The following is a 12,477-nucleotide window of genomic DNA, read 5'->3' on the forward strand; positions in this document are numbered from 1 at the left end:
ATCCAATATTTGTGCATGTATTTAATTTGAGCACTTTTGGTCTCCTGTATCCTGCTCACCTCACTTCTGGGAATCTCACGTACCAACCCACTATACTTTTATTCATTTATTTGTTTATTATCAGAGATGAGTACGGTGCCTCTAACCACACAATTCAACCTAAATGATTGCAATTACAAAGATATGGCAGCAATCAGTCTGGAATACATAGGTGAAAGAGCCAACCTGATTGATACCTTTTCAGCAGATTATGTAGAATGCCACATAAGTGGAAAGGCCAGGCTATCAACACCTCTTTTGCAGACTGTGTATGTAATGCAAGCCATTGATAGAATTTGTACGCTTGACAGAGACCAAAATTGTTGTTAATGCCAGCTTGTTCATGCCAAATGGGCTGAATGGGAAAATTCTATAACTTTTGGTGGTAAACCGTCTAACATATAATATAAAAATGTCTGTGGTTTACTACACATGCGCACACAATTCAAAAGGGAAATAGTATGCAGCTGATAACAGACTGATATCACTCTTCATAGCTGATGACTTGGTCTGATAAGGTCTGTTACAATCACAAACACCCCAAAATGCTGATACAATCCCTTTCCACCCAAATCCCAACCCTTCACCCCCCCCGCACAAACTGAAATCCACTGAAGAGCATATTTTAAAGACAGTTTAAGACGTTGAGCAACACCCAACAACAGTAACAACTTAAAATCAGAACTGCCAAGGCATAGTACAACACTGTATGACCTCTTTGCAACACTAAATGCACAAATGTTCCATGCCTGAATGATTTTGGAATGTTTAATGATCCTTAAATTGTAAATGCCACCAAGTCATACTGCTTTGATCCCTTTGATGGGTTCACTCGCCCCTATGTGGACATGCGACCAACTTCCAAAGCATACAACCTCTTCACAGACTCCCAAAAAATGTATAGTCAGTAAATGGTATAATACAGTGAAGGAAAAACATGAGATTCGACCCCATCAAATTAATGTAGTTTACAGTTTCAGGTGTATGACTTGTAAAAGGTAGCATGACTAGCTTTGGTAGCACTGTTATGCTTGCTGAAAATTCAAACATTGCCAAAATATGTTAAAGCGTGTCATAATATGTAACAAAATGTATCTTAAGTAGTGATATGGAAAATCTTCATTTGCTGACACAACTGTAGGTTCAAGATTAAATCATCAAATACAGCTAGGAGCATTTTCATACTCGAAATTGGTATTTCTGAAAAGTTTATATTCTGTGAGAAATAATATCTCTCAAATCTGCTTAGATTAAAAACATATGAAAAATGGTAACCCTTTTTTCTTCACAGCTCCTTTCGCCAGACCTATAGGAAAAGTATGCTCATTCTTGTTTTGTTGACATACTTCCCATTCTGTAACAGGCTTAAGGACATCACCCTTAAGCCCTTCCCATGAGAACCTTTCTCAAAAATTTCTTGTCTTAAATATCCTTGGTGACCAGTTAAGGGAGCATCATGAAAGTTCTATATACTAGATTGGCTGATTCGCCACTTCATACTTACTTGTAAAGTGGTGGAGTCTTTTACATATTCAAGAATAATTGATGTTTCCAATCAGTATTATTCAATGTAAAAAATGTAAGCTTGCAGCTTATTTACCTACTTTTCCTGCCTCTTATTAAGATCTTTTTGATTCGAAAATATTTCAAACTGTTATGATTATATTTGCTAGCAAACTTACTTCCCACCAAGAAAAGTCTAAACTCAGCGTAGTGTTTATCCATGTAAGATCTTTATATACATAATTTAATACAAATTCTGTAACATTTGAATAGTTTAAAATAAGTGGTATAAAAAATATTTATAAATGCTTAAAAATAACACATTATATTTGAATTGTAACAAAGTATCATTGATTTATAACATGATGCATTTTATATCAAATTTATATAACAATCCTGTAATATATGAATACTTTTGAGAGAAAGAGGAAGAGGGAAATGATGGATATTTGGTAAAATGTTAAAGATGCAAAAATAATATAAGTTAAGGTGTAAATAAAGCATCAAAGGTCATTTTTAAAAAAGGAATCCATTGCTAGAGAATTTCCTTCCCAAAATTACCCCTCTATGAAAGTTCTGAATGCCCCATAATTGTATAAGTTTTCAGTTGCAGTAATTTTTTGCAACACTTAGGTAATTATCTTCAGGTCATTGGATTTTAGCCTAAGTTAGGAAATTGTTTTGGGTTCCAATGGGTCTATTCATACCATCCATCTAAGTCATGGTCTTCATTTCCCGAGTTTTGAAAGATTGTCGGTGTGTATCTTTTTCTTTAAAAGTCTCGTCAACTTGCACAACCCTTTCAAAACTTAATTTTTTGTCCAAGTGAAATCTTCAAGTTAGTACTTAGTCTTCGTTTGGAACCCCACACGCAAACTTGAACTTTTTATGTGATGCCTAAGTCTCTTCCAAATGGTCTTTCACTCTAGTGTACAAAGTAGTGCCAAAGTTTGAAGTGGTTGTCATAACTCGCCTAAACTCCAATAGACTTTCACAATGTTTGTATTGCAACAAGTGTGTACGATGGAAAATTATGGTGATGCTTTTGGATTGTGAAAGAGTACTCAACCTTTTTGGAGTTTGACTACCTTTCAAGAACTAATGGTAAAAATGCAAAAGTTTGATGAAAGGTATAAGAAGTATTGCTTGTGGAGACAAACCAAAATGTAATATGGTTTTGAAATCAAAGGTAGATTTCAACGAACCAATTCAAACTCATTCAAAGAAAAGTAGTGACGTGACTCTTGGGTTCAACACATTTTATGACAGCGAAAGCATGAGAACAAAATGCAGGCATTAATAGGATACTTATTTCCCTAATTGTTCACAATGGAAAGATTGCTTGAGAAGAATGAGGCGTGGATCGAAGCAAAGCCCTAGACAAAATAATTACTTCAAATTTTTGAGCGACAATCACTACCATCACTACATTGAGGAGTAAGTACCATTGATTTTTGTTGTATTACTTGTAAGAGAGTTAGGGTTGTTTCACTTGAAGATTAGTTGGAGATGAAATTGTTATTAACTTTCAACAAAGTTAAGTTCAAATATTTGGGTTGCAAACATTTAAATATTCTAGATGGTACATTGTAGAAGTAGGTGACATGAGGCTAGGGTATATAAATTTGGATGAATTTTGGAGAAGCAAAAAAAACCCTAATCAACACCCTATTGCATTGAAATTGGTAGAAAGTGGACTATTGGAAGTGAATGCTTTTCTAGTGGCAATTTAATGATCCATGCTTGCGTTTGTTTGCCTAATTGAGAGGGTTGCTCACATTGGCAACCCTCTTTATCACAATGTGAATTTAGTATGAGCAAAGTTATGTAGGGATATTATAGCAAAAGAATGGTTCCCTGTGTGAAGAAGAAGCTAATCCTAACTTCCAAGACTACACACAAGTCACAATTGAAGGGAGAGATTATCGATGTTATTGTATTGTCGCACATGTTATATGAGGAATTCAGTGCATTAAATTTGGATGAATGGATGCTTTTCTTTATGCAAATCATTTATTACAATAATAGATAAGTCGTCTATTATTAGTTAATGGTTATCTTGTAAATATCTTAAGCTTTAGTTTGCTTTCGTTTTTTGCTTTCTCTAGAATAGAATGTTTCTATTCTTTACAATCATTCTTTTGTATAAATTGACCTCTCGGTCTCTGTTAATAACAAGCATCTACCAATTACCTTGTAATATGGTATCAGAGCTAATACTTAAATTTTTTCGAAAAAATTTATAATTTCTTCTTGAAATTATTTGTTTAAATTTTTTCAATTTTTTTAAAATTAGATTCTCTAAAAATTTGCCTAGGATTTTTTGTCTTGCCAGCTTCGAATCTGATCACACCCTCGGGCTAGGGTTTTTGAGACTGTGTTTCAAACTCACCTTTTCTGCAAATCGCACATTTTTTCGTCTAGTTCGAAACTAGACATGTCTGCAACTCACGAGTTTTTAACTCCTCTATAAAATTGCTACTTCCATCTCCACAATCACAGTTTTTTTTAATCAGCTTTTGCTGTTGTTGAGGCCGTTTTTTACAAATTGTGGCAACCGTTCACCTTTTTTTTCAAGAGGCTATCAAATCACAATTTTAAGGGTGCAAAATCTGCTTGTTTAGTGTCCATTCTTCCTCGTCTATATTGTCCATGCAAAAACGCCTTAGGTCTGAAGAAAAACGAGCATTTTTTGACTTGCAAAACACCATTTTTTGTTATTTTTGACCCCCTTGGCCCCCAACTGATATCTTGTTCGAAACCCTAATTTTTGAGTTCGAAATTTTTTTTGATTGTAGATTTTTGGTGGGTTTTGCGAGAGTTCAACTGGGTATTTCGAGCTCCAAAAAATAACAACATATTCCTTTTGGGTATTTCGAGCTCTCTTTTGGGTCACTCTCTGATTCTTTTGGGTCTTTCTCGTATTTTTGCCTAGAAGAACATGCCTTCACAAATTTTCACAGTTCTCATTGGAAAATGTGCCATGGCATCTCTGACAAATATTTTGCTCGAGCATAGTTCCAAATTCAATGGCCGCAATTATGGAACCTAGAAGTAGCGCATCATCGCAATCTTTGACTATTGGAACACCGATCAACTTGTTATGGGTGTTACGCAATGTCTGACTTCTCTGGGCCCTGATAAAGATACATGGGATTCAAATAATCAAGAGGTAGTGATGCTTTTCAAATTATCTGTGGTTGATGATCAACTTTCTTAGATTCCATCTAGCAAGACAACTGCCGAAATCTAGACACATCTGAAAGGTCTTCATGAGATTTCTGACAAGAGCAGAGCCTTCTTTTTGAAAAACACTCTGTTTTCTATTGTTATGGATGAGCGCACTACGCTCCAAGCACACTTGAATCGGATTTAGGAAATTCGTGATCAGCTACTTGCCATCGGTTGCAAGATGGAGGAAGAAGATATTGTGGTAATCACTCTTCGGAATTTAGCAAAATCCTACGAGCATTTTATCGAGACTTTAAACATCACATCTACTAGTGTTGATCTGAAGTACATTGATCTCTGCACACTTCTGCTTCAGCAAGATCGGTGGAAACAACATTTCGATAGCAGCTTTAGTTCCACCTCCACTGAGCAAGCCTTTGCTATGAAATCCTTTCAAAAGGATAAGGGCAAGTTTCAACAACCATCTCAGCAGAAGTCTTATACTCCACCATCTGATGGTTCCAGAAAGAAGAACGTTCAATGCAACTATTGCCACAAGTTTGGTCACATGAAGGTTGAATGCCGAAAATGCTTAGCTACCCAATCTAAGCAATCAGGTTCGCAACCCAAAGCAAACAATGTGGAGCATGCTGAGTAGGCGAAATCTACCTTTTACGCCTTCATGGCTAAAAGACCCACAGATCATGTGAAGTCATTTGCATGGTACATTGATTCAAGTGCCTCTCGACATTTCACTCACGACAGATATTTGTTTACTGACTACCAACCTTATTCAGATTCTGTTATTTTTGGTGGTGGAGAAGAGTACATGGTTATCGGTAAAGGCAACATTTAGATTTAGTCTTTTGGGAGGAATCTCATATTCCTTGATGTGTACTACGTTCCAGGGATGGAACTAAATCTACTCTCAGTCAGTCAGTTGCTGCGACATTCTCCACACTTGGCAGTCACCTTCAGTTTACATCAGTGCACCATCACTGATCGGGCGACTAAGTCTACTGTTGCAGTAGGTCTTGAGGATCATGGTCTTTTCAGACTTATTGATTCTGGTGATTCTCAGGACTTAGCAATGGTTGCTCGACAATCTTCTGTCAGCTCACTTTGGCATCAGTGATATGAGCACTTAAATGTGCACTATCTCTCACAACTTGCTCGGGATGAGCTTGTTCTTGGATTGCCAGAGATTCAGACTCAACACCTTGGAGTTTGTGACACATGTTAGGCTGGGAAGCAACATCGCACACCTTTCCCCAGTGGCGATTCTTGGCGAGCTTCTCAGGTACTTCAACTTGTTCATGTCAATATCTGTGGCCCTATGGCCACTCCTTTTGTTCTTGGGTCCAAGTATTTTTTGTTGTTTGTAGATGATTTTAGTAGAAAAATGTGGGTGTATTTCCTTAAAAAGAAATCAAATGCATTTACTGTATTTTAGAAGTTTAAACCATTAGTTGAAAAATAGTCTGGGAAATCTATTATTACTCTTAGATCAAACAATGGGGTGAAATTTTGCTCTAATGCTTTCTCCAGCTTTTTGGATACACATGGCATCCAACGTCAGTTCACCACACCCCACACGCCACAACAAAATAGTGTAGTTGAACGTTGGAATAGGACAATCACTGAGATCGCTTGTTCCATGCTCGAACACAGACATGTTCCGAAGCAGTTTTGGGTAGAAGCAATTAACACTGCAGTTTATCTGTTGAATCGATCACCCAAAGTGGCAGTCAAAGGTAAAACTCCGGAAGAGGCCTGGTCAGCTTGCAAGCCCAGAATCAATCACTTGAATGTTTTTGGCTTTCTTGCTTTTGTTTGGATCCCTGATGCTTCATGCACCAAGTTGGATGCCAAGAGTTAGAAACTGATGCTTGTTGGATATAGTAGTCTTCACAAAGCCTACTGCCTGATTGATTTTGAGACATCTCATCTCATAAACAGTCGTGATGTCGTCTTTGATGAGTAGCAAGGACCATTCATGCCTGTTTCTCCTGTTCCTAATCCAACAAACCAGCCTATTCAGGCTCATGATTTGGGAGTTCTGCTTCCATTAGGTCCACCTGATGGGAGGGCTCTAGTAGCTCCTGCAGCTAGTAGGCAGCCTCATCTACCTCTTTGCTACTAGGCTTGATATCAGCTTCGCAGTCAACTATATTTCACGCTTTATGATAGCTCCTAAGGCTGATCATTGGATGGCAGCAAAGCGTGTGCTTCATTATGTGAAGGGTACTTCAGATTATGAACTTCTGTATTCTCGGAGTTCTAATCCTAAACTCAGTGGGTTCACAGATTTAGATTGGGCAGGCTTTGTTGATGATAAAAAGTCAACATCTGCATATGTGTTCAGTTTGGGATTCGGTGCAGTCACATGGACCAGCAAGAAGCAGCAGGCAGTTTGTCTCTCTTCTACAGAGGCTAAATATAGAGGGACTATTAAGGCAGGATGTGAAGTTGTTTGGCTTCATCGTATGCTTGGGGATATGCAGATGTCACTAGCAGGACCGACTACTCTATTTTTTGATAACAAAGGCGTTGTCAAGTTAGCATAGAATCTAGTCTTCCATGAACGAACCAAGCATGTGGATGTTCATTGTCATTACATAAGACAACTGGTTGAAGACGAGACTATAGATTTGCAGTATGTTCCTACCATAGATTAGACTGCGGATATTCTCACCAAGCCTGTTGGTCCTGATAAGTTTGTCAAATTCAAAGGACAGCTTAGTGTGTTCGATAGATTAACCATTAAGGGAGGGTATTACAATAATAGATAAGTCATCTATTATTAGTTAATGATTATCTTCTAAATATCTTAAGCTTCAGTTTGCTTTCGTTTTTTGCTTTCTCTAGAATAAAATGTTTCTATTCTTTACGATCATTCTTTTGTATAAATTGACCTCTTGATCTTTGTTAATAAAAAACAAGTATTTACCAATTACCTCGTAATATCATTTACTTTGAGGAGCAATAGTTAGATTGGGTTGGATTGATTAACAACCAATTGCATAAGGTGATCTCCCATTTATATTTCCACAAGCCTTTATACATGCCTTCGTTTTTGTTATATGCCTTGGCCTAGACAAGGTACTTGCTTGGACTTCGTTACATGGAGGATTTTGACAATGATGTCTAGATATTTTATTTTTATCCAATATTTTGATTGCAAAAAAGCGATGCCAATTGTAGAAGAGTGAATAATGCATTCACTATGCAACTAGCCCAAGAGTTAATAGGGATTTATGGGGAAGATTATCTCCAAAAGCAAGTGTGTTGGTAGATATATATGATAGTTATTTCATTCATTATCCTCAAACTCACCTATTTTAGGATAGGGGGCTACAATGTTTTCCTTGAGAAGATGCCCAAGTATGTGGAAGATAAATTCATTTGGATTGAAGTGTGCAGATAACTAGTAATGTTAATAAGTTCTATTCAAAGAAGAGGAAATCTTGCATCCAGTTCCTAGTACTAGGGTTTTATAAATGCAAAGGTTAGTCTGGAGTGCTAAACATTGTTAAAGACACGATCAAATATTGATTTTCCACATATGATTAACTTAGGTTGCATTTTGATAATTATGTATGAAATCATTTTCTTAGATGACTACACAGTTCACAAAGAGTGTGGATGAGGTTGAGCGTCAAATAGATAATTGATTTCAAGTTGGGATGTGATGTAGTAAGGATTGTTGATGATGGACCTGACTTAGTTGACCTTGTGTATGCAACTCTTGTTAAAATACAACCTTTAGCCTCCATTGATTGGAGTTTGCTTGAAGATGATGACTCGTTTGCCAAAGTTGTTAAAGTATTGAAGATAACCTAGATTTTGGTTGCCAAAAAGAAGGGGAGAGAATACAACACATACTCAAAAAACAAAAAATAAAGGGGATCAAAAGTAATCCTAGTCCCATAGGACTCCATAATGTCGTTGATTCTACTACTAATATAGTTCAACAAACAAAAACTACAGGATAAAACCATATGACAAAAATGGGCGTCTCGAGAAGATGCAAGGAGAATTCTCCAAACTGAACACTAAAAGAGACAAGACAAGTAAACGAGAAGAATATGAGTCCCCTTTGAATTTTTTAATGGAGTTGAGATCCCAAATGCAATCGATATGGGTCTTTGCTGCGAGATTAGGAAGATCGCTAGTGAAAACAATCTTAATGGTACATATTTCACCTTTTATAGACTATACTGACGTATATGACAAACCTTAGCATACATGACATTGTTATGTTGGATAAACCATTCATAACTTTCAAATTCACCAACAACAAGACAACTGAGAGAAGAGTTGATTGAGATCCTAAGGGGAGGAGAATAAAGGAAATTTTATATTTGGTGAGACTATAGAATTAGGTGTAGTAGTGAGCCCCAATCCACATAATTGTGGCAAGCGGAGGAGAATACGAGCCCCAAAAGGAGGAGAATAAATATAAAGGAAATGCTATAGTTAGTGAGATTAGAGGATCACATGCATTATTGAGCCCTAGTCTAGATAAAAGTGTCAAGAATTGTAAGTCAATTCATATAAGGCCAGAGGAAGTCTTGTCATTAAAACCAAACAATTTCTTGCATTTGACTTTGCAAAGAATGCAATGCAAACATTGTCCTTACCATCAAGGCTAGAAAATTCTCTGTCTAAAAAGTAGTAGTTAGAATTTTTCAAAGTGCTACTAGATAATGCTGTTCAACAACTTTTGCAATTTGCTGGTGTACCAAAGATCAAAGATAAAAAAGCTTAAGACTACCACTAAGATAATGGATGATGACAATTCTAATCTCGTGTTTGGAAGTTGCAACCCTTGCTGTCCAAAAAGATCCAAGCCAAGCCATTTAAATGTACTTCAATTTGGTTTGTATTGACATGGGTCCACCAACAAATATTGTAGATTTGTATAATTTCAATGTAATAGCCACCAAATTGATGAAGATGACAGTGAGGAATAAGTATATAAGCTTAATTGAAAATGATGGTTGGGGTACTGGTTGGTTGCTTAATATGCCTCTAAAAGCTTACAACACATGCACCTAGTTTCTCAAACACAATTCTTGATCCTAGAGGGGATGCCAACATGGAAACAATTTTGAAAATGCAAGAAGATTGTCACTGTTGTCAGGTGACCAAGGGTTGGATTCAGAAGATTGAGGAAAAAGTACTTTAATTGATAGTACACACAAAGCATATTAAGGGCTCATCTTGGCTTGAAATGGTGCAAGGTCTAAGAGTGAAGCTATATGGAAAGAATATATTACTCATGAGTGAACCATCAGTAAGCTCCAAGAGATTGCAAGCATGGCTAAAAATATACTCTTAGAAGCCCAAGACAATCAATATATCATATGGATTGAAAGCCTCATATGGAGGCACAATGTCTTGCAACAATACGTTAAGGAACTTGATAAATTATAAGATGCTAACAAGACAATAGGATACCTTGTACAAGAATTTGTTTATATTAGTTGCCATTTTAAGAGAAGTGACATCATTGTAGAATGCTGCCATGGAGGAGCCAATAGGAGAGTTTGAGATTCTTATTAACACTATATTTGATCCTAAGAATTTAAATCAAGAAGCAGAGAGTAAGCTACCCAAAATTGACTCCTCATTGACATGGCGTGCAATTTATGCCATATATTTTTTGTTGTTGCAAAAATTGATTCTATTAGACTTTATAGAGGTTTGTGGGGGTTGACGTCAAGGAGTATGAGCATCATGTGTAGATATAGGAGATATTGATCATTGCCAAAACTCTAAGATATTATAAAACTAAATAGGGTCCACCTCATCAAATAGGAGCTCCATTTGGCCTAAAAGAAATTATTTCTTTGAATCCTTTTGGGAAATGGTATGTAACTTTGTCAAGATTGATGACTATATATATTTTGTAACTTACTTCTAAATACGTATTTTTTATTAACTTTTTATTGGGCATAATTGTTGTTTTTAAAACTCCTCGTGTATGACAAGCATAATTTGACCTAAACTTACCCTTTTTGTTTTTGTTTTAAAATGTCCATAAAATTGTTTGTAGTCGTCCATAAAATTGTTTGTAGTCGCATAGTGTTTTTTTTTCAAAAATTGTTGAAACAAAATTGTTATTAAAATAAGAAAGTCAGTTATTTGAAGTTTGTACACTTGTTTTAGTAGAAGTAATTGAAAAATAGAATACATTCAAATTTAAAAACAAGTTGCATATATTGAATCCGCATTGTCTCATTTGTAATGGGTGTTTTTTTGTCAAAATTATGTAGAAAATGTATTAAGATATTTGTCCAAAATTTGTATTTTGTTTAAACATTAAAATGACCTCCATGGTGCATGTTAAACTATATTCACAGATATGATTCAATTAACCAAGTCTTTTATCAAACCAAAATTTGAAGCTATTCCTAGGGCAATAATTTAAATTTAATAAAAGAGGGCCACATTTATGGAATGGGGCCACATTTTGTAGAGCGGGGTCACATTCATGTTTTCATGTTTTTTATATTTTTAATAATGGGGTCACATTTCATTTTTGTAGAACGTGACCTTGATCTAATTTTATGGCTTGGGAGTCCAAACCTAAATGTGAACTTGTTCTATTTTTCGTGATCCTATTTTGTAGAGCTGATTTTCAGGGGGTAAAAAGGACAACTAAGTGTAAAAGTGCTTCTATAAGCGTGCTCAACTTCTTGCACACACCAAATTGAAGTCTGAGTATGTAATTAACTGAATGGGGAAAGGTTGGCATTTTTTGTCCCTCGTATGCTTTGGCATAGGAGTGACACTCAATCAAATTTGGATGATCAATTAGATTACTTTGTGGAAATTCTAAAATATTGATTGCCTATGTGCATTGAATTGTGACATTTCTTGTGTAGATCTTTGAATTTATATAGTTTGTTTGACTTATTCTTTGAATTAGTGAAACCTTCATCAATGGTCTTCATATTTGTTGAATTTTTTTGTTCAAGATTAGAATTCATTAAGTTTGTCTTTCTATATACTGATAAGTAGGAGATAATTTCCACAGCAAGTCAAATTGTGATATTGCTATCAGGATTTAACTGTGTGATTTCGAGTCAAACTCATTGATCCATGTTTGATGAGTAGTGATTCAACATGAATCCATCTCTCATGAGAATAAATGGAACACTTAGCACTCATTGGATCTAGGTGATGCCCTTGTGAGCATCACCTAGATCCAATGAGTGCTAAGTGTTCCATTTATTCTCATGAGAGATGGATTCATGTTGAATCACTACTCATGAAACATGGGTCAATGAGTTTGACTCGAAATCATACAGTTAAATCCTGATAGCAATATCACAATTTCTATACACTTACAATTGATCTATGATTTGGTGCATATAAAGAGATCATTGGTGTTTTTTAACGATAAATTTGTGATTTGTGAAAATTTTCTCTATAATTTATGTTGTTGTTTGAATATTAGTTTTTGCATTCGTTTCATTGTGATGGGAGAGTGTTAGCACCTTTATTAGAAGTATATCTATATGTATAGATTTTGAAAACTTTTGAAGAAAGAAAATATCTTGATCATATGGACAGAAAAGTATATACTCTAGATTATAATCAATTATATAAGAAACTAGAAAATGAAAATTAAGATGTTCTAGTTCTAATTCTAGAGAAATTATTATTTTTAGTATGCATACTTTAGGCATTATATCTTCTTAGTGTCAAAAATACATAAAAGAAATACTCTTGGTCTGTTCTTATGTATTCTAT

General features: G+C 35.5%; 1 long non-coding RNA gene across 4 annotated transcripts in view; it reads left to right on the forward strand.

Annotated features, from left to right (window-relative positions):
- Nucleotides 1–12,477, forward strand: part of LOC149568317 (uncharacterized) — a 111,805-nt gene that overhangs the window by 53,137 nt on the left and 46,191 nt on the right. Inside the window, exon 2 of one of the 4 annotated variants that reach the window (XR_016361673.1) lies at nucleotides 11,267–11,646. The exons of 1 other annotated variant lie outside the window; for it this stretch is intronic. This is a non-coding gene — a long non-coding RNA (uncharacterized LOC149568317). Of the gene's footprint in view, nucleotides 1–11,266; nucleotides 11,647–12,477 lie in introns of those variants that run through there. 2 more of the 4 variants (XR_016361675.1, XR_016361676.1) reach the window with 2 other exon arrangements.

Source organism: Cupressus sempervirens, chromosome 3 (genome assembly GCF_028749045.1).
Source record: "Cupressus sempervirens isolate cs-2001-9-10 chromosome 3, ASM2874904v1, whole genome shotgun sequence".
In the NCBI taxonomy this organism is placed as follows: domain Eukaryota; kingdom Viridiplantae; phylum Streptophyta; class Pinopsida; order Cupressales; family Cupressaceae; genus Cupressus; species Cupressus sempervirens.